This window comes from Castor canadensis, chromosome 18 (assembly GCF_047511655.1).
Source record: "Castor canadensis chromosome 18, mCasCan1.hap1v2, whole genome shotgun sequence".
Classification (NCBI taxonomy): domain Eukaryota; kingdom Metazoa; phylum Chordata; class Mammalia; order Rodentia; family Castoridae; genus Castor; species Castor canadensis.
Genome location: NC_133403.1, coordinates 10,655,507 through 10,682,022, shown reverse-complemented (window position 1 = coordinate 10,682,022; position 26,516 = coordinate 10,655,507). Strand labels below are relative to the sequence as shown.

General features: G+C 38.1%; 1 long non-coding RNA gene across 2 annotated transcripts in view; it reads left to right on the top strand.

The window, feature by feature from the left end:
- The window catches only part of LOC141418873 (uncharacterized), a 58,505-nt gene that overhangs the window by 12,472 nt on the left and 19,517 nt on the right, over positions 1–26,516 (top strand). For both annotated transcript variants that reach the window (XR_012443535.1, XR_012443534.1), the window contains exon 2: positions 20,912–21,039. This is a non-coding gene — a long non-coding RNA (uncharacterized lncRNA). The remainder of the gene's footprint in view (positions 1–20,911; positions 21,040–26,516) is intronic.

The window sequence follows — 26,516 nt, the reverse complement described above, 5'->3', positions numbered from 1 at the left end:
ATGAGCAGAAAGCAGCTATTTAAGATAGAAACCTGTGATTCTGTGAGATTAAGGAGGATAGAATTTCTCAGGCTGGAAGAGGAAAGGCTTGATAGTTCCATCTTTGAAGAGAAGATGGTTTTTGCAGAATATGCATGTCGAGATAGCCCTATTTGGTCTCTTGCTTCCTTTGAAGCTTACAACACAGAATGTTCTATTCTGACCACAACAGTGGTTAGACTGTATCAGCAATAGTGAGCATCTCAGACTGTATGAACTTTCCTCTTAATTCCCTCAGGGAGCCAGGTAGACTGGGAATGCCAGTGCTGTCTCCTTTATGTTTTAGCATAAGCCCCAATAAGCCTGGAAGGTATTTGTTTCATCATGATTTCTGTCTTGAATTGAGCAAAAGAACCCTGGGTTGATTGGTAACAAGAGGAAGAGGTGATTTCTAGCCTTGCAAGGGAAGTCACTGAAGGCCTCCTGGAAGAGACTTGATTGCCAAATCAAAATGCCTCAAACTGAACTTGAACTTCCTTTCTTAGGTCTGCTTCTGTCTTCTGTACTGAATTCCTTTTTTCAGTAATGGTGTCAGAATCCACTCATATGTTAAACCTCTGTATGTTATCTGAAAGTCTACCATGTTCTTTCTTCCATACTATCAGATATCAAATTCGGTTAAATTTTTCTGGATTTTTCTCAAATCATTCTCCCTCCAAACTCATGCCTACAATCATGTCATCTTTGCTTGGACTGTTGCCAGCCTTCTAACTTGTCTCTCTCCAATGCTTAATTGTCTAAAAGTATTATCCCCTCCCTTACCTGTAATTGCCTGCATCTTTCATGTTGTGAACTCCTACTTACCCTCTTAAGTTGCAGTTGAAACATCATCTCCTGTGTAAAGTCTTCTCTAATAGCCCCAGAAAGTTAAGTTCCATCATCCTTTTATAGATACCTCTCTTAATACACTCAACAGACACTATTGTGTGATTATCCAGAACTGGGATGCTTTTGTATGTATAGGACTTTGACACTTATTCAACAAATGATTGTTGAAGAAATTAATTTTGATGGGGTTAAGGAGAAAGTTATTAAGGTGGTAACATTTGAGCTAGACCTTGAAGCAGGAGTAAAAACTGTTATTATTAAATTAGATAATCCATCTTTTCTTATTGCTTAGTGTCAGTTCATTCATACTAAGTCATTATAAACCAGTGTTTCTTAGTTATAGAACACTAACTTGAAGAGCATACAAAAGTTGTATTAAAATTTTTGTGTTGCCCATTTTATTGTCCCTTTGTATGGTAACAACATACTTCACTAGATTCTTCTGCCATTAAAAAGATAATCATTTTTAAAAGACTGTAGAGTTGCTTTCTGAAATTCCCAGCCAAACCCCAAAAGTTAAAACTGTGTACAAGCACACACAGTGAGAGATTCTTCCTTGTTTTGAAGAATAGCTGTTGAGCCAGGTATGGAAATAACACCTATAATTCCAGCTACTCTAGAGGCAGAGGCAGAAGATCTCAAGTTTGAGGCCAGCCAAGGTACAAGTTGGCAAGACCCTATCTCAAAAACAAGCTGGGCATGGTAGCATACACCTGTGTTCCCCACCTCTTGAGAGGTAGAAAAAGGAGGATCATGGTTTAAACCTGCCTGGACAAAACTAGCATGAGACCCTGTCTGAAAAACAAACTAAAAGCAAAATGGACTAGGAGTATGGCTCAAGTAATAGCTTGAGGCCCTGAGTTCTATCCCCAGTACTCAAAAAACAAACAAAAAAAAATCAACTCTTTCTGTGACAACTTTGTGTGGTTTAATAAAAAAAAAAAAAAATGGGTACAGAGGCTAAGAAACATGCAACATCAATATGGTGATTACTTCCAGGGAGACAGGTAGAGGAATGGGATCATCTGCTGATATATAATGTGTTGATTCTCTCTTCCCTCCCCTCCCCTCCCCTATGATACCCAGGCTGGTGTCAAACTCATGGAATCAAATGATCCTGCTGCCTCAGCATCCTGAGGAGCTGGCGCTACATGCATGTAGCTGATAGGTGATTTTTTTTGGTTGGACTGGGGTTTGAACTCAGGACTTCATGCTTGTAAAACAGGCACTCTATGGCTGAGCCACACCTCCAATCCAGATACATTATGTCTTATAGTCTTTTTTAAAAAGAGAGTTGAAGCTTACAACAATATTAACCTTTTAAAAACTGGATGTTTGCTACTTCCTATGCTTTTCTTTATTTTAGAAACTTTTTAAAATAAATTATCCCTTAGAGCAGGAACTGGAAATTTGTGGTTCAGTCTAAGTTCTACAATAACTTCAGGTTTTCTGTTGTAAGACAGTCAGGGCTGGGGCGGCCTGGGAAGACAGTATATAGAAGGCTTAAGGCTTTGCCTAATTATTACAAAATATGATTCTAATAATCTAGTCATATATAATTCCCTCTGTTTATATGCTTATTTGTGACAGAGTGTTTCATTATAGAGGCCGGTTCTGTGGAGGAAGCTCATTTGTTAAAAAAAAAAAAAAAAAAGTCTTAGTGTCTGATTTTAGGTGTTGCTTTTTGTTGTTGTTACTGTCTTTGGCCGTTACTGGGGGTTGAACTTAGGGCCTCCTGCTTGCTAGGCAGGTGCTCTACCCCCAGCCCTGTTGTTGTTTTCTTGTGCTGGGGACCGAACCTAAGGCTTTGTGCATGCCATGCAAGCACTGCACCACTGAGCTATATCCCCATCCAGGTGTTCACTTTTATTTATTTATTTATTTATTTAGTCAGTCTTTTGGAGGCAGTACTAGGGATCTGAACTCAGGGCCTTCCGCTTGCTAGGCAGGCACTCTATCACTTGAGCCACACTTCCAGCCCCCTAGGTATTACTTTTAAATTCACAATGTACATTAAGGTCCTGTGGGTTTTTCTCATTTGCATTTGAAGGTCTAAAATTTTATGATGACCACTGGTGAGCAACCCATTAAAGGGCTGTAACATCTGTCCCCTTTTCTTCTGTGAGCCAGAGGGGCTGCATGCCCTTATTAAGTACTTTATAGCACACAATGACTGTGTACTGTCTGTGATTCTCCCAGTAATGCCATGAGGTAATGGGGGTTTGGTATTTGTCAGATTTACAAATGAAACATGACATTTACTGGAAATGAAACTGCAAGAGGCAATATTTCACCTGTAGTCGTGTGAAAAAGATTTGAGGTGATGTAATTTTTAAGCAACTTTTTCAACCCCCAATTTCTGGGTTACCTTGTTCCTTAGCTCAGAAGTCATAGTTTTTTGCTAGGGTTTATGGTTATTATTATTGTCCTTACATACATTTAAGTGTCTTACAGGAAAGAGTTTTGGAATAGAGCACCTAAATTTACTGAAAATTGACACCGTGACAGAGAAAGACCAGCCCAACCAAAATTGTGATATATGAGTTTCTTTGTTTCCTTATAGCAGTATGAACTATTTGTTCATTGTTTTTATTTTGGATGCCTTTCTTCTCTCATGGCTAGCTCCACTCATCCCTGTAAGATTTTTTGTTTCTATTTCTTTTTTTAGCAATACTGGGGATTGCTGTCAGGGCTTTGTGCATGCTAGGCAAGTGCTTTACCACTTGAGCCATGACCCAAGCTCTTTTTTATTGTATTTATTTTGTTTTAGAGCATCTCACAACCTTTGCCTGGCTGGCCTTGAACTCACAATCCTCCTGTGTCTGCCTTCTGGATGGCTGAGATTACATGAGTATACCACCAGCCTGGCCCTTAAGACCTTTTTTGTTCCCCAGTAAAATTTCTTTTTTAAATTTACTTTTAAAGGTTGGTTTGTTTTGGTTTTGTTTTGTTTTGTTTCGATACAGAGTCTTGCTACATAGCCTGTGTTGGCCTCATACCCACTATGTAAGCAGGCTGGCCTCAAACTCATTATTCTCCTCCATCAGCCACCTGAATGCTTGGATTGCATGCAGCACCACACCCAGCTTTAAGGTTTTATTTTAAATTGACAACAAATAAGTGTATATATTTATGAGGTACATTGTGATGCTTCAATACATATATATTATGGAACGATCAAAGCATATCCATCACCTCATGAATTTATCATGGTTATCGTGGTTAAAACATTTGAAATGCTCTCTTTTAGCTGTTTTGAATTACACAGTGCATTATCATTAACTATACCAGTAAACTTTCATAATCTGCCAGTGTTAGCTGATCTAAAATGCACTGAGGAACTCCATTTTATTTAGTAGGGGACTCTTAAAGATCCTGTAGGAAGAACTCTGATGGTGAAACATCAGGCAAGAGGAAAGGCTCTGAGAGAAATATTTAGATCAGGATACACCCAACCCCTCAGATAGCATCATTCACTAGTCTAATTTTTTTTCTGGACTGTGGTTTATCTGATGGATGTTATTTATCCTGATTGCTGCAGTCATCATCTCCTAGATTACATCAACCAAATCAGTTTTCCTGCCTCCCAACTTCAAATAGCCCTTTGACCATGGTTCCCAGAATGATCCATTGGTTTAGGTAGAAGTTGAAGATAACATAGCATGAGACCCTCTGCTTTGGCTCATCTCGTGCTATGCCTCTCCCCTGTTCCATACTTTGGACTTTAGCATTGTAAAACTGTTTCTGGGTGAAAGAACACTCCAAATCTCTGTTTTTTCTCAGCTCTTTCTTCACCTAGATAATTCCTACTCAGACGTTAAGACTCAAATGTATTTTCTTCAATAAAGCCTTCCTGGCTTCTTCATTCTTACTCAAGTGACCCCCATCTGTGTTTCCATGGGACTCTGTGTAGTTAATATTGAATCTGTGAAGTTTCTTGAGGATAGAGGTATAGCATGTCTTTGAATCTACAGTGCTGTGCATAGAATTGGTGCTCTAAAAATGATTGTTGAATCAAATAGAACATCATACTGGTTTGTGTATGTGTTCCTATGTCAGCTACCAGTTCCTTTTTACATATATTAACTTAGTTGTTTATTTAGCCTTTTAAAAAGACCACCCTTGTCTGTAGCAGATTTATGCTGCTTTCTTTTTAATAAGACTCTTAGCTGTCTTTGTAGCCTAGATATCTATAACGCAAGTAGTCTACAATTTTGAGTGGCACCAACAACAATAAATATTGGGAGAGTATAGGAGTCCACATGTTTTTGTTAGCTCATATGCCCCAACTCTGATGGGAAATTACTTGCTCAGAGATTCATCCCTCTCTGACTAGCTTTCTGGCCTATATTGCTTTGGATTAGAAGTTTGATAGGATCATTAATTGTGACATTTCTGAGTTAGAGTGTGTATCAGACCCCATTTTCAGAAGTGTTCTTGTTATGGGGAAAAGATAGCTACCCAGTATTTTGAGAAACAGTAGTCTAAGAAGAGTATTGGAGTGGATGTATAAATAGGTTCTAATGCTGATTTTAGATAATTGCATCTTGAAGTAATTAATATCTCTTTCCAATTTATAAGTTAAAGGTATTGGAATAATTCTCAAAATTCCATGACTTTGTGATTTGTGGAGGGTGAGTATATTGTGTTGCCTGCCACCTTAAGGAGAACCTTAAGTATTAGTGTCTCAAGGCCAAGTACCGAATCTGACTAGTATTGGAATGTCATGGGTACAGTAAGGACTGAACTGGATTACATATCCAAGGACTTAAGGTTCAGTCTTCCTTTTACCTGTTTTTAGCCATGTAACCACAGACAAGTCACAAGGTTTCTGGGTCTCAATTTTTTCATCTAAAAAATGAGGATGATACATACCCCCACTTTCTTTGGCTTAAAAGATTCAAATAAGCTAAGATATGAAATATCTTTGAAAATCTATACAGTGTTTTGTTTTGTATGGTTTTTTCCAGTGGTCCTGGGGTTTGAACTCAGGGCTTGATGATTGCAAAGCAGGCTCTCTACCACTTGAGTCACACCTCCAGTCCATTTTACTCTGGTTATTTTGGAGATGGTGTCTTAAGAACTATTTGCCTGGGCTGGCCTCAAACTTCAGTCCTCCCCATTTCAGCCTCCCAAGTAGCTAGGATTACAGGCAGTGCATAGCCTCATTTGTAGTCTTCCCACCAGTTCTTCTGGTGCTAAATAGCAGGTATTTGAAAGATGGATACTTTTGAGAAAGGCTGCAGTCTGTGACCATGAAAAAAGCAAAGATGACTAACCTAAACTGAAATTTAGTCCATGACTCATCATTAGTTTTCCTATAATTATTTGACCTGGCAAGTAAGCATAGGCTTATATATCTTCAGGAATGCGAAATCAGACATTGAATTTTTGGGCCCCAAATTTCCTGAAACATCAACATGGTAAACAGACCTTTCCCCCCCTACCTTTTTCTCTCTTTTAAAACAATTGTGTAAGTAAGGAATGGGCTTAATAAGCAGTATGTGTGGCACATAGGGGTATTCACTTATTTGTGAACTCAACGTGAGTAAGCAGTATGTTTGACTGCCAAAAAGCTGAAATGAACTTAGATTGCATTATAAGAAGTATGTTGTTCAGAACACAAAGTAGATGGCTGTCTCACTGTTATTCATTGACCAAAGCACACCTGAAGTTTACTGGTATAACTTGCATGTGTATTTTCTTGAATATTCACAAAAGGAAGAGAGAGGATATTGGAGAGAACATCTAACAAAAAATGAGTTGAAAATACTGGAAACATCTAGTAACAAGCAAATAAACGTACCACTTTACTTAGATTTCTGAAGGAAGTCATATGCAAGAGGTGTTAATTTGTTCCATATGTCCCCAAGGAGAGAATCTGAAGTGAATGAACAGAAAAAAAAGGCAGGGGGAGGGGCGGAGTCCTATTTCAGCTCAATAGTTACTTCCTACTGTTGATGTCAAAAATGAGCTAGGCAGTTTGCAGGAGATGAGCTCTCAGTCACTTAGGGTGTCAAGAATAGTCAAGATGACCACTTGGTGGGAGTATTGCAAAAGAAAATTAATCATGAGATGGATTCTTGAACTAGAGAGACCATGATTTGTGTGTAGTGCTGTAACATGACCCAAAAAAAAAAAAAAACAAAATCAAATCCAAATAACCATAAACCAGCCATAGAACAGTAAGAGACACGGTTGGAATCTGAAGAAGTGAAAATCAAGAAGTGTGGTCTTACTAAAGAACTGGATGATGGGAAGACTTTATTATTATTAATGCTTGCTTTTATTAGTTTTTAGTGTATTTTGTTGGGTTGGGTTTAAAAGGAAAAGGATTGCTTTATTATAAAAGTCTGTGAATACTGTATTCTGGGACTTCTTGGAGGAAGGAGCTCTAGTCCCAGAATCAGTGGATGAAACAATGATTTCATAGTTGGAAAGAACAATGTCAACATTGAAAAAGATTATATCTGGGACTCATTATGGGACAAAAACATTGTATGAGGGTTAGGAGGCCAAGTAGGTACATAGTCTGTGGGTGAAACAAGTGTTTTTAGAAAGAGTTAGATATTTGTTGGGCCAGGCCAGACAGACTTCCACTCAGTACTTTACCATTTGTAGATAACTGAAATTCTTTATCCTTAACTCCATATGCTGAGAGGCTATACTCTGGGTTAGTGATCAGGTGAAGGACTTGCAGTATTATATTAACCAGATTCTATGCACCACCACCAACCCTACCACTGGCAAGTTCAGCTCTACCTTAAGTATACCAGATCAGTCTTAGTTCCAGAATTTGAGTCCTTCCTTAACCTTGCTGCTATTCCTACCTGAATAAATGCCTGAAAATCTAATAGCTAGTCTTTGTGCTTCGAGAATCAAACTTGCCTGTACTCCAGTACAGTAATTGAACCTCTGAGAATTTTGTTGTTGTTGTTGGTTTTGTCTTGTTTTTTCACAGTACTAGGAATTGAACTGATTGCTTTAGGTGTTTCTCTGATAGAGTATTGCTTTATGCCCTGGCTGGCCTGGACTATAATCCTCCTATTTATATTTCCCAGATAGCTGAGATAACAGGCGTGCACCACCACTCCCAGCTTTTATTGATTGAGATGAGGTCTTATGAACAATTTGCCATGATCCTACTGATCCCCACCTCCCAAGTAGCTAGGCTTGAGTCACCACAGCCTACTTGAATCTTTGTTTTGTTTCCTTAAAACCCATGTCTCTATCTGGTTTCCCAGTGTACAATCTCTTTTTAAATTTAGCTTTGCCAAAGACTGGGATCTGGATTTTGAATCTCACTCTGGTTACTGGGCCCTGCTACTTTTTCTTGACTTCCCAGATAGCCATTGCTAAATCTCTGCTGCAGAGCCTCACCTTTTGATCTGTGTGAGTGCTATAGATAAATACTTAATTGCCCTCTAAGAATCAGCCATCTCTTCATCTTCAGAAGCCTCTCCCAAGTTTCTCTCTGATCCAAGGGAGTTGGTTTGACCATACTGTCTATACGTAAGGGACCAAACTGATTTAGGCCTGTGTTGTCCAGAACAATTCATTGGAAATCTCTCTAACAAACTCAGCCTCTGTAGTGTCTAGCCAAAAAGAACTTCCTTAGCCTTGTACTACATATCTTGCTGGGCTTCTGGGCTATGCCTGGGGGCAACACAACTCCAACTGTGTTAACTATGTACTTTTCCTGGCCAGATTCTGTAGACTTATTTTCATCAGTCCATAGCAAGCTGCACAGTTTGTCTTATAAGGATTTTATAGCAACTCAACATATTACTGGTTAGTTTTATACACATATATTGAGTGATTTAGACACTGTGCCAGGCTTTGAGGTCAAACATGAGTAAGTCATAGATGGTACTTGTACTCCTAACCATAATAATCATGGTTTCTATTTCATGAGTACCTGCTATGTGTCAGGCACTATGCTAGGCTGTATGAAAGGCCTATAGGTGACAGACATTCTGGAGGACTGAAGGTGTGTCACCTCGGCCTATAGGTGTCAGTCTTTACAGGGGATGGTAAGTTACAGACACAGCACATGATTAGAGCTTAATAAACAATAGTGATGTTTACAGTGTTAGAGAATAACACTACCAGAAGTGCCACACAAGTCCAGAGGTGGGAAACAAACATCTGAGCCACAAGGATATGTGGAGAACACAGGAAGGTCAATCCAAGAAGGAGGAAAAGCAAGCCTGTAAGCAAAAAAAAAAAAAAAAAAAAAAAAAAGCCAGTCTGTCTGGAACAAAAGAGTAGATTAAAGGTTGCACTGGAACAATGTATGGGAAGTTGATCTAGGCAGTTCTAGAGAGGGGAGAGAGACTCTTGCTGTGAAACCCCTTACTATATTCATAGGAAAAAAAATGACTAATGAATTTGTGAAATCCGGAAGGGTAAGACATAAGCCTGAAAATTATCCAGTTAAAGGAAGGAAGATTGCAGACTGCTTAGTCAACTGCAGAGAGAGTAGCGCTTACAAAATGAGAGGAGATGATTACATCACTTGAGTGAACATTGATCACTCAAGTGAGCACTTGGCAGAAAAGTAGAAATATTTTTCTTTTAAATAATTCAAGCCTGCAAGCTTCCAATGCAGTTTAAGATAGTAGAAGAGTCTGCTTTATAAATTGAATATAGTTTTCCAGTGGTGAATGAGTAGAACTCAAAGGAGGAATAAGTAAAACTTACTGTGTGTTCAACTAACAGTGCATGAGTAAAGGCCCTGAGGCAAAAACACAAGAGCCTTCACTCCAAGATATATAAGGGGAAGGACATACTGTTGCTTGAAGACCTGTATTATAACATACTTAAATCTTACTATGTTAGTATAATCAGAGGGATCAAACCCAATGATCCAAAAACATTTCTACTAATAATGTGTTATTTCTATAACTCAAAATCTATGACACATTTTCATGGCTTGTTGTTCATATTTCTCTTAATATTTTCCTGTGGTAATCAATATAAAACATAATAGGGAGACAAATGAATTTATAAGTATTAAATTTATAAGTATATAATATAGGATTGCATAGTAATGATACTGTTTAGCTAATATCTTTTCCATCCTTTGGAAAGTAGTGTTTTTATTTTATCAGAGGTAGCAAAATCCTAAAGTTTTTTGTTTGTTTATTGTTTTTTATTTTATTTGAAACAGGATCTTGCTGTGTAGCTCAGATTGGCCTGGAACTTATTTTTTAAGTTCCAGCTTTGCTATGTATTAGTTTTATAAGCCTGAGAATTTTACTTTTTCTTTGCTTCTTTTGTTGTTTTGTTTTTTGAAACATGGTCTTGCTATGTGTTCTGGAATCTTGGTTCTCCTGCTTCAGCTTCCCAAAGCTACAATTACAAGCATGAGCCACCATGCCCAGCCTCTTGGTTTTTGTTGTTGTTGTTTTGAGATGGGATTTTATTATGTTGACTAGGTGGTCCTGAACACCTGGTCTCCGTCATCCTGCTACCTCAGATTTCACAGTAGCAGAGACTAGGGCACATGCCATGGTGCCTGACTCTTCCATTCTTCTTTAGCATAAGATAATAGTACTTTCTTGTATAGTTGCTTCAAGCATCAATTGGAAAGCATGCCTGAAATAATTAGAAGTACAATGCCCCATATCTCAGGAGGGGCTCATACTGTGTGTCCCACTCTGCTTCTTTCCTACAGTGATGACACCACTCCTCTGAATGTATGGAAACACTCTTGAAGTTGTCAGAGTCTATATCTGGTGTTTCTCTCTCTCCCTCCCTCCCTCCCTCCCTCCCTTTCTCTCTCTCTCTTTCTTTGTCTTTCTTTCCTCCTTCTTCTTTCTTTTCTCTCCCACCCCCCCACTCTCTCTCAGATTTTATCAGATCAAATCAAATTCATTTATTTTGCTGTACTGGGGAATGAACCCAGGCATGGTGCTTGTCCTCAACCCTTTGGTTTGCATTCTGTTTTCACAGTAGGTTCTCACTAAAATTGCCTGGGCAAGCCTCAAACTCTTGATCCTCTGCCTCTGCCTCCCCAGTACCAGGATTGCAGGAGTGCACTATCATGCTTGTCTTCTCTCTTAGAGATTTGACTTTTGAAGAAAGATTTTTTAAAAAAAGGAAAAGTTATCTCCAGAGTTAAGTTAATGGGTGACAAGGTTGATTTATTATACAAATAAAGTATGACTGTGAAGTACTATGATGTTGCTAAGCTGTGATGTTTTGACATAATGACTTAAAGATATTTTCAGTTTACAGTGGGTTTATCTGATATAGCTCCATGGTAGGTCATGGAGCATCTGTAATTAGATCATAGATCACCTCTGAAAGCAATTCCAACAAAGTTCCAGAAAAATGTTAACCAAGAAAGTGGTTTTGGAATCCATTTTGGAGAGATAAACTCTTGTATGTGTAAGTTTCATCCTTATTACTGTATAATCATACACCATTTCCATGGAAATGAAAATTAATAATAGACTAATAGAGACTAGTGGGGAGTGAGGAGAAAATAAAACTAGAAATTCAGAGGCCATCCAAGTGGCATAGAGCCTAATTAAAGCATTTTTTTTTTTTGTTTTTCCTCTCTTCTTTTTCTTTTTCTTTTAATTAAAGCATTTTAAAGTTCTTTCTTTATGTACAACTCAATTCTGGTAACTAACAATGTAAAGTTCTCATCTCTGAATCTTACTTTAGTTAGGCCTATTATATGCTCCTAGAATAGAGCAATTTATTTTCAACTCAATATGCCTTAAAATGAATTTATCTTTTTCCTACAAATATTCTCATTTCAGTTTCTCAGGCTTAAAAACTGAAGTCTGATTCTTTGTTGTTACATTAAACTCGCTACTATCATTCCTGCTTGTGAAATGTTTGCTTACTGCCTCTCCTCCATTCTCACTGTATCCACCGAGGTCACCTTCCTAGCTACATCTTTTGTTGTTGTTGTTGTTGTGCGGGGGTACATTGTAGCATTTACAAAAGTTCTTACAATATATCAAATATGCCATACTTGAATTCACCCCCTCCATCATTCTCCTTTATTCCCTTCTCCCTCCTTTCCTGGAATAGTTACAACAGGTCTCACATTTTTCCATTTATATACATGTGTACACAGTATTTGCGTTATAGTCACCCTTCTACACCCTTTTCCCACATCCTCCCTCTTCCCACTGGTACTAACCCACCACCCACCCTGACAGGACCTGTTCTGTCCTGTTCTCCAATTTTATAAAAGAAAAAAATGACATTTTTGTATAAAATAAATAAGGTATAGGGATTATCCTTGTGACTTTTCCATGTATATATGTATTATAACCCACATTGGTTCATCTCCTCTATTTTTCTTCTCTCTACCTTAGTCCTTCTTATGGTGATTTCAACAGGTGTAAAAATTCTATATTCATTCTTGTATAGTGAGTGTATCAACCATATTATATCATTATATTAGGTAGGAGACTATATTAGCTAGGAAGCTAATTTCTCCTAATTCATTGTGTATGCTTATTAGTAGAGCCTTTTCAAATTAGTTTTCCTACCATAACACTCCCACTTCTGTATATATTTTTTATAATACCTTACATATTGGTTTATAGATTATTATTTATGAAAGAATAATTTGTGAGTACTGGAATTTGAACTTAGGGCCTTGTGCTTGCTAGGCAGAAATTCTACGACTTGAGCCATGCTCCCTTATGAAAGAATCATTTGTGTACCTGGCTTTGGTTATATTTTGAGCAGTTTGAAAGCAGGAGCTATATTATTTGTTTTTGTAGTGCTTACTGCAGGGCCTGGTGAGTAACTATGGAACTTTGAGCAAGTTATTTAATAACTCTTTGCCAAAATTTCCTCATCTCTAAAATGGAGACAGCCAGGTTAAACATACCCTCATCTAAAAATCTACAATTCAGACACTCCAAAATGATACAGCAGTGATGCTTAAAAAGTTACAGGTTTTGGGAAATTTCATTTCCAAATTATTTGCTTAGGGATGCTCAACCAGTAAAGCCTATGCAAATATTCCAAACTCAAAAAAAAAAATCTGAAATACTTCTAGTTCCAAGCATTTTGGATAAGGGATATTCAACCTATCTCAAATGGTTGCTATAGTAAATGAATACGTGTACATATCTTAATGTAGTTTTTCTATTATTATAGTTTTATACAGTACAGTTTTTTTATTATGTTTCCTATTGCCTTCTTACGGGGGTCAAACTCCTTCTTTCTTGAGTTTTGAGAATCTGTTATCTGGCCTCTCCTCTTTCCTCCAGCTTAGACCCATTGTTCCCCATTCCCATTATATTAGACCAGACTCCCATTCTCCTTGTGCAGGTATAAATTCTTTGTACTTTTTACTGTGCCATTGCCATTCTGGTGCATCCTGCCTTTTACACTTTGCTCTAAAAAATTCCCCCCATGTTTTTGGATCTTGATTAAATCTTTTCTTCTCTGTGATATCATCACCAACAGTTCCATCTTATACTTACCTCTGTCTCCTCTGAGCATTTCTGGCATTTAGAGTCTGTGTTTCAGTTCAGATACATAACAATTTCTTGTGTCTATCTTACCTTCTCAAGAAGAGTGTGAGCTCCCACAGGACAGGGATCATCCTATATTTATTTCAGATTGTATTTCTTTCAAATTCCCTATTTCCCATAGTTCTGGGCTTCTGTTTATTTATTTAATAAGCATTTCTTAACGTATATTTAATATGTAATAGTAAACAATGATACATAACAATTAATATGACATGGTCACCTAATTTTGAAGTACCTTCATTCTAATGAGCAGCCAATATTCAGGATTCTGTGTAGTCAGTGCTATAGATGATTTTATAGTGGATTATTAATATGTATATATGTATTAATTAGATAAATCTTGGTTCTGAACAGATGAGTGGGATGAGTGTCCAGAAGTCTGGTCTGTAGCAGTAGCTGAGGTGAGATGTAATTGAGGCCTGAAATAGAGGGGATGGATGCAAAGAACCACTGTAGAAATAAAACCCAAAGGGATTGTAAGCACAGAACATGGAGTATAAAACACATGGACCTTTGAGATGATTCAAGCTTCTTGCTTGAGCACAGGTTTAATGAAGGCCATTGAAGAAATAGGAGTGATGAGAAAACAAAGCAAAATTTATGTCCCACTTCCAAAGGAAGATTTCTCTGAACAGCTGAAAATTCAGGTCTGGGCCAAAAGACTGGAATTTAGACTAGAGAAAGTTAGAAATTTAGGTGATGCAGAAATAAGCAGATATTCAAAGACAGTGTACCAGATCCTAGTTAATGCTGAGGTGAAACTGATTTGTGATTATGCATTGAGCTTTTTAAAAATAAAGCTCTTTTGAACATTTTTTTTAAAGGAGGGAAAGAGATAGAAGTGGAGAAAGAACTTCTCCTTTCTCTTCACTGCCAACTGGTAGTCATTCCGCTATACAATTTATACTTAATTTTCACAAACACTACCAGTCTTTTACCCACTTGACATAAAGCTAGGTATGATTAACTAACTTGCCTAGAGGAGTCAAGATTTGTTGATTGTAAAGACCAAACTCTTTCTACCATATGTGGCTGAAAACAGCCTCAGGAAGCTAAAGTTATTTCAAGTAGTAAAAAGTCTTTTAACCAGCATAAAAAGGAATATAGAAAGGAAGTGGGAAGTTTATGATGCGAATGTCATTGTGGGGACACTACCCTAGAAGAGTGCCCATGACAGCAGACAAAAGTAAGGAAGTGAAGAGTAGTAAAGAGTAAGGTTTAAAGATACAAATACAGGAGCCAGAGCCTTGGCTGGTTAATATCCTAAATGGGAGAGGAAGAGGTAGGGGAGGATGTCATGAGAAGACCAGGAAATGCTTATTAGATGATTAGTGATTAGAATTCATAGCTGAATAGCTAAAATAGTTTGGTAAAAGAAGGGAAAGTTGGTTAAAAGACTTTTTACTACTTGAAATAACTTTAGCTTCCTGAGGGTTAAAAAAAATAGGTGACGGGGTAAGAATGAGTCATCTTTTTTAAGCCCCTGAAAAAGGGTAGAGAGCAACAAAATTTTAAAAAATGAACAAAGGAAGCTAGGCATGGTAAGGTACACCTGTAGTTCCAACTACTCTGGAGGTTGAAGCAGAAGGATTGTTTGAGTCCAGGAGTTTGAGACTAGCCTGGGCAACATAGTCAGACCCTGATCCAAAAAAACAAGCAAAAAAAAAATGGGCAAATGATTAGAACAGACACCTCACCAAAGAATATATTCAGATGGCAAGTAAGCATATGAAACAAATGCCTAGCATCATATATCATTAGGGAATTCAAATTAAAATAATAAGTTGCCACTACAAACCTAGAAAACTGGCTAAAATCTAAACTGCTGATCACAAGATTCTGACAAGGATGTGGGGCAGTGGGAACTGCCATTCACAGTAGGAAGAGGGCATAAAAGAGCACAGACACCTTTAAAGAAAGTTTGACAGTGTTTTAGTAAAGCTAAACTGCCCTTTCCATATGATGAAGCAGTTGTGCTCCTTGGAGATAAAAACAACAACAACAAAAATTTATGTTTACACAGAAACCTGCACATGGGTGTTTATGGTAGCATTATTTACAGAAGCTAAAACTTGGCAGCAATCAAGATGTCCTTCAAGAGGTAAATTAATAAAAACACTGGTCCACTCACACAGTGGAATATTATTCAGTGCTTAAAAGAAATGAGCTATACATCCATGAAAAGACAGGGAGGAACCTTAAAAGCATTTTACTAAATGAAAAAGCCAATTGGAAAAAGACTACAAACTATGTGACTCTACTATATGACATTCTGGAAGACATAAAACTATGGAGAGAATAAAAAGTTAGTGGTTGCTGGGAGACAGAGAATTGTGGTTCAAGACCATGCAGGGTAAAAAGTTAATGAGACCCCCATCTCAACCAGTAAAAGCTGGGCATGGTGGCACACCTGTCATCTCAGCTATGTAAAAGCATAAATAGAGTGTAGTCTAGACTGGCTCAAGCATAAAGTAAGACCCTATTTAAAAAATAACCAAAGCAAAAAGGGATGGGGTGGCTCAAGTGATAGAATGGCTGCCTAGCAAATGTGAGGCCTTGAGCTCAACACCCAGTACTGCCAAAACGTTAGTGGTTGCTTTGGGGTTTGGAGAGGGAAAGGGATGAATAAATGGAATAGACAAGATTTTTAGTGTAGTGAAACTATTCCATATGATACTATAATGACAGATACATGTCATTACATTTGTCAAAATTCATAGAACACTGAGAGTGAACGTTAATGTAAATTCTGGACATTGAGTGACAATTATGTGTCTACATTGACTCATTGACTATAACAAATACACCTGTCTGGCACTGGATGATGATAGCGGAGGAGGTCTTGCATGTGTGGAGGCAGGAAGTATGTGAGATTTCTCTGTACTCCCCACTCATTTTTGCTATAAAACTAAAATGTTCTAAAAAAATAAAGTCTATAATAAAAAATAGGTAGAATTGAGAAATCAGTATATTGTACAAAACCTATGGAAAATATTTTGTTTGTATAAATGGAAATTCTGTACTTTAAATAATAAAGGACAGGTATTAAAGAAAAAAGGATTCCAGATTTTCAAGATGCTGCAGAAACCTGAAGCACTCTGACACAGGAGAGAGAGCATCGAACCCTGAAGTGAAGAGAACTGCTTCAAATCATGGCTCTGTCACTGTGTCATTCCCATCATGTCATCAGGTCTCTTTTCCCAGCTGCAAAAACTGAGGGTGCTCTGTGGTATCCAGTGCCTTTGAGTCTGGAATATCTGTGCCTGTATTTGCTTCTACTATGGCATAGTGGTTAGGAGAACGGACTCTGGAGCACCATTGCTTAGGTTAAATCTCAGCACTTCCCACCCAACTTATGCAACTGTGAGTGCATTATTAGTTCCCTCATCTGCAAACTTGAGAGAGTAACAGTAACTTGAGAGAGTAACAGTAAAAACCCCCACGGGGTGGTTGTTAAGATTCAGTGAAAGGAATCTATTAAAGTGCCTGATAAATATAATGCTAGATAAATATAAACTACTGTGATTCTAGATTGTCGATGCTGTAACTGTGATATCCTTTTGCTAAGAACACACTACTCTGCACCTACATGTAGTTGCAAGGAACAGAAGGTAAATGGAATTAACCAGTTGGATTTTGCCAGGTTCCCCTTTTGGGAAAGGAATGAAAGGAATCTTCAGAGATCTGAGTGGTCAGGACCTCTGGGTTATGATTCACCCACAGTTGTCTGTCAAATTTTCCCACAGCTGAGTGGAAAGTCACTGAAAACTCTGTGAAACAATGCCACTACTCCTTCAGTTCAGCGTTTGTCTGCTAGGATGTACTGCTGACTCTGGAGATCTGTCTGATACTGATGTCTGGGAGGGACAGGGATCTAAGCAGACTTGGTAGACTTTTTCAGCCAAAACGCTAGGTGTCTGCTACTGGTTTTGCTATGCCTATAATGCTGCAAGACTCAAGCCTGTGACAATTTGTTGTCAACCCAGCTTCAAGACATCAAAGAGAAGTTTGGAGTCCAGGCTGTTTTTCAGGCAGGAACAATTGATATACTATCACTAGTTATTTCAAAGTTTTGTGTCTTAAGTTGCCAATCCCCTAGCCTGATTCCTACCTTTCTCTGTGGAAAATGTAGGAATATGGATGCCAGGAGTATGATGGTGCATGCCTATGGTTCATAGCCGTGGTTGGCTGAGGCAGGAGGATCACAGGTTCCATGCTGTCCTAGACTATATAATGAGACCCTGTCTCAAAACAAAAAAGAAAAAAAATGAATATGGATGCCAGGCTGGGGATATAGCTCAGTGGTAGAGTGCTTTCAAAGTATGTTCAGCCCCGGAGGGTAGGGAGGATAGTGGGGAGGAAGAATATGGATGTTTAAGTTTTATTAGATTTACCACAACAGAAGTTTCGTCTATTATTGTAATTGTCCACAGTTTAAACAGAAGTGGAAACATCGACATATATATATATAATTTCAGATTTCTCAGTCACTTGCACCAATCTTTTTTAACTCTCCCAAATTTGAGTTTAAGATATCTTTTTTTTTTTTATCAATCTGAATGTTTCTGATTTTTCCTCTCTCTGGTCTTAGAAAGGAAACTTACAGCTTACCCTACTCCATGATGTGCAAGTTACTGAGGTGTTGGCAATCCAGGCCAAAGCTCTTTTTACTTCTTATGTTCCCCTTTCAAGAGTAGAAATGGGGGGTAGGGGCTGGTGGAGTGGTTCAAGTGATAGAGTGCCTGCCTAGCAAGCATGAGGCCCTGAGTTCAAATCCCAGTACCACAAAAAAAAAAAAGTAGAGACAGTATGTTCCAAAATTGGTCTGGATTTTTCTCTGCATGCAGGTCCACTCAAGATAAGAATAAATTTCAAAACCTAGGCCCTTGCTAGATCCTAGTTTGCATTCATCAGACACTGGTCATTATAACGTACCTCTTTTTAAATTTTGTTTGTGTATATGTATGTATGTACATGTGTCTCTTTCATATTTTTATTTTTCATTGACACATAAAAGTTATATATATGTGTATATATATATATATGTCGATGTTTCCACTTCTGTTTAATATGTATATATATATATGTATGGCGTCCTGTGGTGTTTTGATACATACATACATTGTATAATTTTCAAAACATGGTAAGATTATCTACTTTCTCAAATGTTTATCATTTCTTTGTGGTGAAAAATTTTAAATCCTTCTAGCTTTTTAAAAATAAATGGTACATTATAATTTTCTGTGGTCACCCTACTGTGTAATAGAACACCAGCGTTTATTTCTCCTGTCAACCTACACACTAGTACCTGTTTCCCTATTCTAACCTTCCTCACTATTCTTCCCAGTCTCTGGTAACCACAATTCCACTCTCAACTCTATGGGATCAACATTTTTAGAGATCACATTTGAGTAAGGTCATATGATAGTTGCCTTTCCATGCCTGGCTTTTTTCTAACTTAACATAATTGTTCAATCTATTCATGTTGTTAAAAATGACAGGATTTCATTTTTTTAATGGTTGAATTGTATTTCCTTGTGTATACTTGACATATTTTCTTTATCTACTCATCATTTGGTGAATACTTAGGTTGTTTTGATTTCTTGGCTTTTGTGACTAGTGCTGCAATAAACATGGGAATACATAGGAGATGTCTCTCGTATTGACTTTATTTCCTCCAAATATATGCTTACTGGATCATATGGTAGTTCCATTTTAAATTTTTTGAGGAATCTCCATACTGCTTTCCATAATGGCTATAATAATTTACATTCCAACCAGTAGTATGTAAGGGCTCCCTTTTCTCTGTATCCTCAGCAGCACTTATAATCTCCCCCACCCCTTTTTGTGGTACTGGGATTTTGAGCTCAAGGCCTTGTTCTTACTAGGCAAGTACTCCGCCACTTTGAGCCATACCTTCAAGCCCTTTTTGCTTTAGTTATTTTTCAGATACGGTTTTGCTCTCTTTACCCAGGGTACCTCTAGACCAAGATCCTCCTACCTATGCCTCCCACCTATTTGGGATCACAGGTATGCCCAGCACATCCAGCTTATTCTTTGAAAATTGGATCTCATTACCATTTTTTTTTTTTTTTTTTTTTTTTGCCCACATGACCTGGAACTGTGATCCTCCTATCTCCTGCCTTCTGAGTAGCTGGAATTATAGATGTGAGCCATCAAACCTGGCTCAAATTCATCTTTTTTATAATTGCCATTCTGATGCAGTACCACTTAAGCCATACCCCCAGCCCTTATAATTGCCATTCTGACTGGAATGGGGTGATATCTTATTCTGGTTTTGATTTGCATGTTGTTTATGATTGAGCATTTTTTATATATCTGTTGGTCATTTGCATGACTCTTTTTTAGAAATACCTATTTATGTCTATGGCCTATTTTTAACTGGATTTTGGGTTTGGATTTTTGTGGGGTTTTTTTGCTTTGGTTTTGTGTGGGGTTTTTTGTTGTTATTTTGTTTTCTTGCTATTGGGTTGTTAATGTCCTCGCGTATTCTGGATATTAGCTGCTTGTCAGATGTCTACTTTGCAAATATTTTCTCCCATTCTGTAGGTTGTCCCTTCATCCTGTTGTTTCCTTTGTTATGCAAAACCTTTTAGTTTTATATAATCCCATTTGCCTGTTTTTGCTTTTATAAGTTGTCCTTTTGGGGTCTTAGTCAAAAACTCCTTACTCATTCTAAGGTCACCTGTGTTTTCACCTCATAGTTTCATGTTTCAGGTCTTACATTTCAGTCTTTAACCATTTTTAGTTGACTTTGTATATGGTAAGAGATAGGGGTCTAGTTTCACTCCTCTGTATGTGGATATCTAATTTTTCCAGCACCATTTGTTGAAGAGATTGTCCTTTCCCCAGGGCAGTCCTTAGCACTTTGTTGAAGAACAACCTGCTGTTGACTTGCATAACACACCTCTTGATAAGGTTTCAGTGGTGCTGATACTGCTACTATGAAAATGTCTACCTTTGGTTCCAAGCTTCTCTGTACACTTTGTCTTTAGGTTGGATCTGCCTTTTGCTGAAAAAAATGTACTCTGTGGTACTTAAAATGTCATATAGCATATGACATTTTTATATAAAGAAAATAAGCCTTCCCAAATTATTGATTTCCCCCAATTCATAAAGCATTCATTAACTGATCCTGTTGAATCAGTAAGCATCTTTTTTAAAACATCTGTTTCCGATGAAGGGGTTAGGAGGAATGGAGGAATGAGATTTTCATGGAAGGAACATTAGAACTCAGGCAAGAAGAGAGCTCTGGGCAGACAGAAGACCCATAGAAGCAGTAGGTACCTTGTTGTGGACTGGAAGAGGAGGTGCCACAGGGTGAGAAAAACAGAGTTAAGAGACAGAAAACCAGAACTCTGAGAAACAGTTGAGAGACCACCACCACCATCACCACCACACACTTGGCCTACTTGAAACTCTCACCCAGCCAAACAGATACAAGTGCCCCTTCAGATCTTATTATTTCTACAGCTGTGACTTAGTGCTGCTTATCTTTCTTCCAGGAGATTCCTTGGAATGAAACCAATGGGAGTCCAGCCTTTGGGAGAGTCTCATCAGAGCAGATGGGCCAGCAGCCGCCAGAAAGCTTGTTGCCTTTGGCTGAGAGCACCATCCTGGAAGTGAACGGCTTGTGAGTAAACCCCAGCAGGCTCAGCCTTGGGCCTGAACAGAGTGGCCTGCTTCTCCTTGAAGAAGAACCTTATGTACTCCCCCATCTTCCCTCCCTTCTTGTTCATGTCAAAAGCATATTCTCAAAGCACCCTTCTACTTAAGATCACATCCATGAGTATCCCTGGGAGGATGGCCTCTTAGTGTTCTCAGTCTCTTGGTGTATTTGCAATTGCATGGCATAGAAGAGGGTCAGGAGGCCAGGGTTCTGGATGCTGTGCAGCTACTAGTTTTCCCTGGAACCCTGTTTCCTTGGGACCAAATTGTTCCTCCTTGACTACAGTTTTCTCAGCTGTAAGGTTGTTTATAATAAGAATAGCTTCCATTTACGAAATGTTCACTTTTACTTGATATTATCTCATTGAATTATCACAACAAACTTATTGACATATGTACTGTTATCATCCTACTATGTAGATAAGAGAAATAAATGAAGCTTAGAATTTTCATGCCCTAACCTCCTTATTTAAATTGGCAGCCCTGTCCAGACATGGTGGTACACACTTGTAGTCCCAGGTTCTCAGGAGGCTGAGGCAGGAGGATGGTTTGAGTCCAGCAGTTTGAGAGCAACCTGGACAACATAGCAAAACCACATCTCAAAAAAAAAAAATTACCGATCCTACTGCTGGCTAACATTCTGCTTTATTTTAGCCATAGTACTTCATACCACCTGTAATACTACATGTTTTACTTTTTTGTTTGCCCTCACCACCCCTACAAGACTTTTGGCTCCATTAGGAAATTTTGTTTGTTTATTATTGTTATTCTTATTTGTTTGCTGCATCCTGGCGGCCTAGAATTATGCCGAGCACATGATAGATACTCATATTGAGTGAGTGAAACAAATGATTAAATGAATTCTAGATAGGACTGTAAATTAGTCTAGACTCTAGGAAAGTCAGTTTAGCACTGATCACATTTATCAGGTACTAACCTTTTGATCCTGTAACCCCAGAACTAGGAATTTATCATATCCATTATATATTAATGCATGTGCCTAAAATAATAAGTGTGCATATGTTTACTCTAACACTGCTTTCTAGAAAAAGACTAGAAACAATCAAATCAATGTGTTAATCAGTAGAGCCTCATTAAATAAATTGCTAGGTGCTTACATGGATTCTATGTGAAGATGGAAAAGAATGAAGTAAATCTGCAGGCACTCTTCTTTCCATTCTTACTAAAAATATATATACTTTAGATTTAAAGAGATACTTGTTTATCCCTCAACCATTTCTGGAAGACCAGAAAGAAATAGTTCCCTCTGAGGAGGGGCCAGAAGTACTAGATTGGCATGGAGAATATATTCTTACCTGGAAATGTTAGTAGCTGGGTGTAGCTGACTCACCAGCACTTGGGTAGTGGGAGGCAGAAAGATGGTGAGTTCAAGTCCAGCCTAGGCAACATAGCAAGATCTTGTATCAAAAAAGCAAAACAAGAAGTTACAATTCACAAACAATATAATTAAGTCACTTAAAGTGGGTTCTTTTGGTATATTACATTATTTTTATATACTTTTTGGTATATTACGTTATTTTTTAACATTAAGGTAAAAAACATATATTTAAAACATAAAATTTCCCATTTTAGCCCTTTTGAAGTATACAATTGAGTGGTATTATTTATAATCACAATATTGTACAGTTTTTTTTTTTTTTTTACAATTTTCAAGACTTTTATTACCTCAAATAGAAATTCTGTAACCATTATAGTATGGTCTTTTGTCATATTTGATTTTTTTTTACTTGATTGCATGTGTTACTTTTTTATTTTAAAAATTAATTTTCATAAGAAGTTATATCAGTTTTAGAAAATTTAGTCACTTGCCTAACATCTCACAGCTCATAGTAGCAACCAACAGTTTTATTATGAAATATTAAAATTCTCACAGGGAATCAAGTATCAAACATATCCTTCTGATATTCTGTGGGACTTTGGGTATCACTAACCTCTTTGTGAGGAATAAGATGACAGGCTGACAGGGGCAAGGGGGCTGCCCTATGTCAGGAACCCTCTAGTAACAGGCTTCCCAATTCTAGCAACAGCATTCAGAGTAGTCACACAAGATAAGTTTTTGCTTATTGACGGAAAGTGGGGTATGAATCTCTCCTGCCTCAAAAAGAGACTTAGGGTTCTCCCATGTTGGATATCTACTGTGTGTCCCATGTACCTAGTAGTTGGAATGGGGCATTGCAACCTGATATCCTTATTTGTGTTTACCTTAAACTAAGCAGTGACCTTTCAATTTTTCAATCTCAATTTCTGTTTCTAAGAAAACTTCTTTGGTTGCCTTACTGCACCCAACCCCCACTTAATTCTTAACTCATAAATATTATTATTTGGAACATATAACTAGCAATTGGAGAACTGTGTCATTCTTGAGGGGGAAACTGATTTTAGTTGTGAGCTCTTCAAAGGTTTCTCTGTGCTTACCAGAAGAACAAGTAGTTGGATCATAGAACACTGGAATTGATGGAGATTGTGGTTATCCCTCACTCAGAACCAAGTATGATATTCCCTTTGTACTTATCTTGGCAATAATCACACCTTCACTTATGTGATCGTTTGATTATAGTTCATCATCTCTTCCTCCTCTGTACCCCCATCAAACTGGAAAGTCCCTGAGACCATGGACCACATCTGGCTTGACTTGTCATTGTATCTCTTGCACCAAACCTGGCACACAGTAGGTGCTCAGGAAATATTTGTTAAAGGGCTGGATGGATGAATATGATACTTTTTTTTTTTTTTTGCAATACTGGGTTTTGAAATCAGGGCCTACACCTTGAGCCACTCCACCAGCCCTTTTTTGTAATGGGTGTTTTTTGTTTGTTTGTTTTGTTTTTGAGATAGGGTCTTGCAAACTGTTTGCCCAGGTTGACTTTGAACATTGACCTTCCTGATCACTGCTTCCTGAGTAGATAGGATTAGAGGTATGAGCCACCCGTGTCAGGTGACACCTTATTTTTCACGTGAGGAACTGGAAGTCCAAAGAGATCAGGCTCCTCAGTGGCAAAGATGAGGGGAGAAGGCAGGCTTCTTTTCCGTGGCCAGCCAGTATTGTTTCTTTGTTCCTCTGTGTCCTGTCAGGGTTGGAGTTGGAATGCCTTGGAGTGTATGTAGTTGAACCCTTTCCTTTTACAAATGGGGATGTGAAGTTCAGAGAGAAGGACTAACTGAAAGAGGCACTAGGAGAACCATGACTGGTACATAGATATCCTGACTCCCGAGCTAGTGCTCTTTCTACAAGCATAGAAAAAAAAAAAACAACCAACAAAGCTGCATTGGGCTTCTTGCCAAGCCCCTGCAGGAGGTCACATAGCCAAGCAGCTCTCAGAGTTCCTTGTCTATTCTTAGCCTGAACTTTTAGTGACTCTGTTCTTCAGCAGCCTTTTTTTCCTTCTTTTTCCTTTGCATTTGGTTTGTTGTGTATATGTGTTTTAAATAAATGGAGCTACGTGTAGGAAACAGGCTTCAGCACAATCCTGCTACAGAGACCATGAAAAGGATAAACGTGAGAGAAGGGGCCCTGAAAAAACAATTGGCTTCCCTTTCTCTGAAATGACCCCAGCATCTCAGAGCTGCTCTCTCTGCTGCCTATCACAACTGCCAACACAAGGCTAAGCCCTCACATGATAGTGAGGAAATCACCAAAAGGAATTTTCAAGGAGGATTGGCTATTATTATTGATCACTGAAGCCACATTTGATGCAGATTAAAACCTAAGTCTTCCTGGGCTTCAGTTCCTTTTCTAACACCTGGTTCGACTTCCCTCTTCCAAATTATTTATCAGTCAGCTACCATGCAAGAATGAAAAGTCCCTTTTTATCACAATTCTAACCTCACAAGCTTACATCTTTCTCTACGTGGACAGATTCCTGTTGTGACTAGGGAGACAAGGAATTTACTCTACTACTGACCTCCAGTTACTTGAGAGAACAAGAAATACAGAGGATAAAAGATAACTAATGTTACCAATGTGCAAAATGACCAATGAAAAGAACAGGTCAATATCAAGTTCAAGTGAGGCAGAGATTGCTCTGGGCAAGGCTAAGTCAAAGAAATTCAGGGGAATAATTTAAGTCAAGCCATGTACTATTATTGCTATGTAACATATTATTCCACACTGTGTATTGGTTATCTATTGCTGTGTAACAAAATTACTTTAATATTTAGTGGCTTAAGACAGTTAACATGTATTATCCAATAGTTTCTGTGGGTCAAGGACCCAGGTGAAGCTTAACTTAGTACCACTGGCTCAAAAGTCAAGTTCATAGCCTAGAGGCTCATTTAGGTTGAAGAGTTTCCAATTTCAAGCTCACTGTAGTGGTCTTTGGCAAGCCTTAGTCTATCACGATGCAGGGCTCTCTACAAGGCCACTCTTAAGACTTGGTGCCAGCTTTCTCCAGGGTGAGAGATTTAAGAAAGAGTAAGAGAAACCAAGATAGAAGACATACACTCCCATCCCTTTTTTATGGTGCTAGGGATTGAACCCAGGACTTCATCTATGCTAAGCAAGTTTTCTACCTCTGAGCTGAATTCCCAGCCCCAACTCTTTTGTAATCTCATCTGAGAAGCATTATCCTATCACTTTTGCTATACAAACACCCTCCAACTTACAGGTTTTTAATTTTTCAGCTTAAAATGTACCCATATAATCATTCTTTTTTCTCCTTCAGCATCACACTTAAAAATTATATGAGATATTCAACACTTTATTATAAAATAGACTTTGTGTTAGGTGACTTCACCCAACTGTAGGCTCGTATAAGTGTTCTGAACATGTTTAAATATGGCATGGGAAGCATTCCAGGTAGGGAACAGATGTTAGGAAGGTGAGACTGGTGGTGATTTGGTTGCAGCCAGGCATTGACTAGGAGAGGATGCTGGCCCCAGATTGAATTGAGTTTTTAATGTCAGGCCAAAGAATTTACTTTTTATCCTCGGGCTCTTGTCTGCATTCCTTCACTCAACTAAGTTCTAGAAGGATGGGAATTATGTCTATTTTTATTCTTATATCTCTATGATTTATGATAGAGGCTAGCATGTAATAGGCGATCAAGAAAAGTAGTTGAAAAAAAAAAAAGAAAAGTGGTTGAGCAAGGCATGGTGGTATACACTGTAATCCTGGCACTCAGGAGTGTGAGCCAGGAGGATTGTAATCTCAAGGTCAGCCTGGGATGCATAATAAAATCCTGTCTCCAAAATGAGGGAGAGGGAAAGGAGAGGAGGAGTGAGGAAGGAGAGAGAGCAGGAAACTTGTTGACTTAATAAAGTCAGGAAATTAATTTGTAAGAAATAACATAGTTGCCTGATTCTTTTTTTATTTCTGACAGAATTCAACCCCAAAGAAGCCCACATAAACAGTTTTGGAGTTCCCAACCAAGATATAAATGTTGTTCTTTATTTCTAAGGAATCATTCTTCAAATTACCTGGCT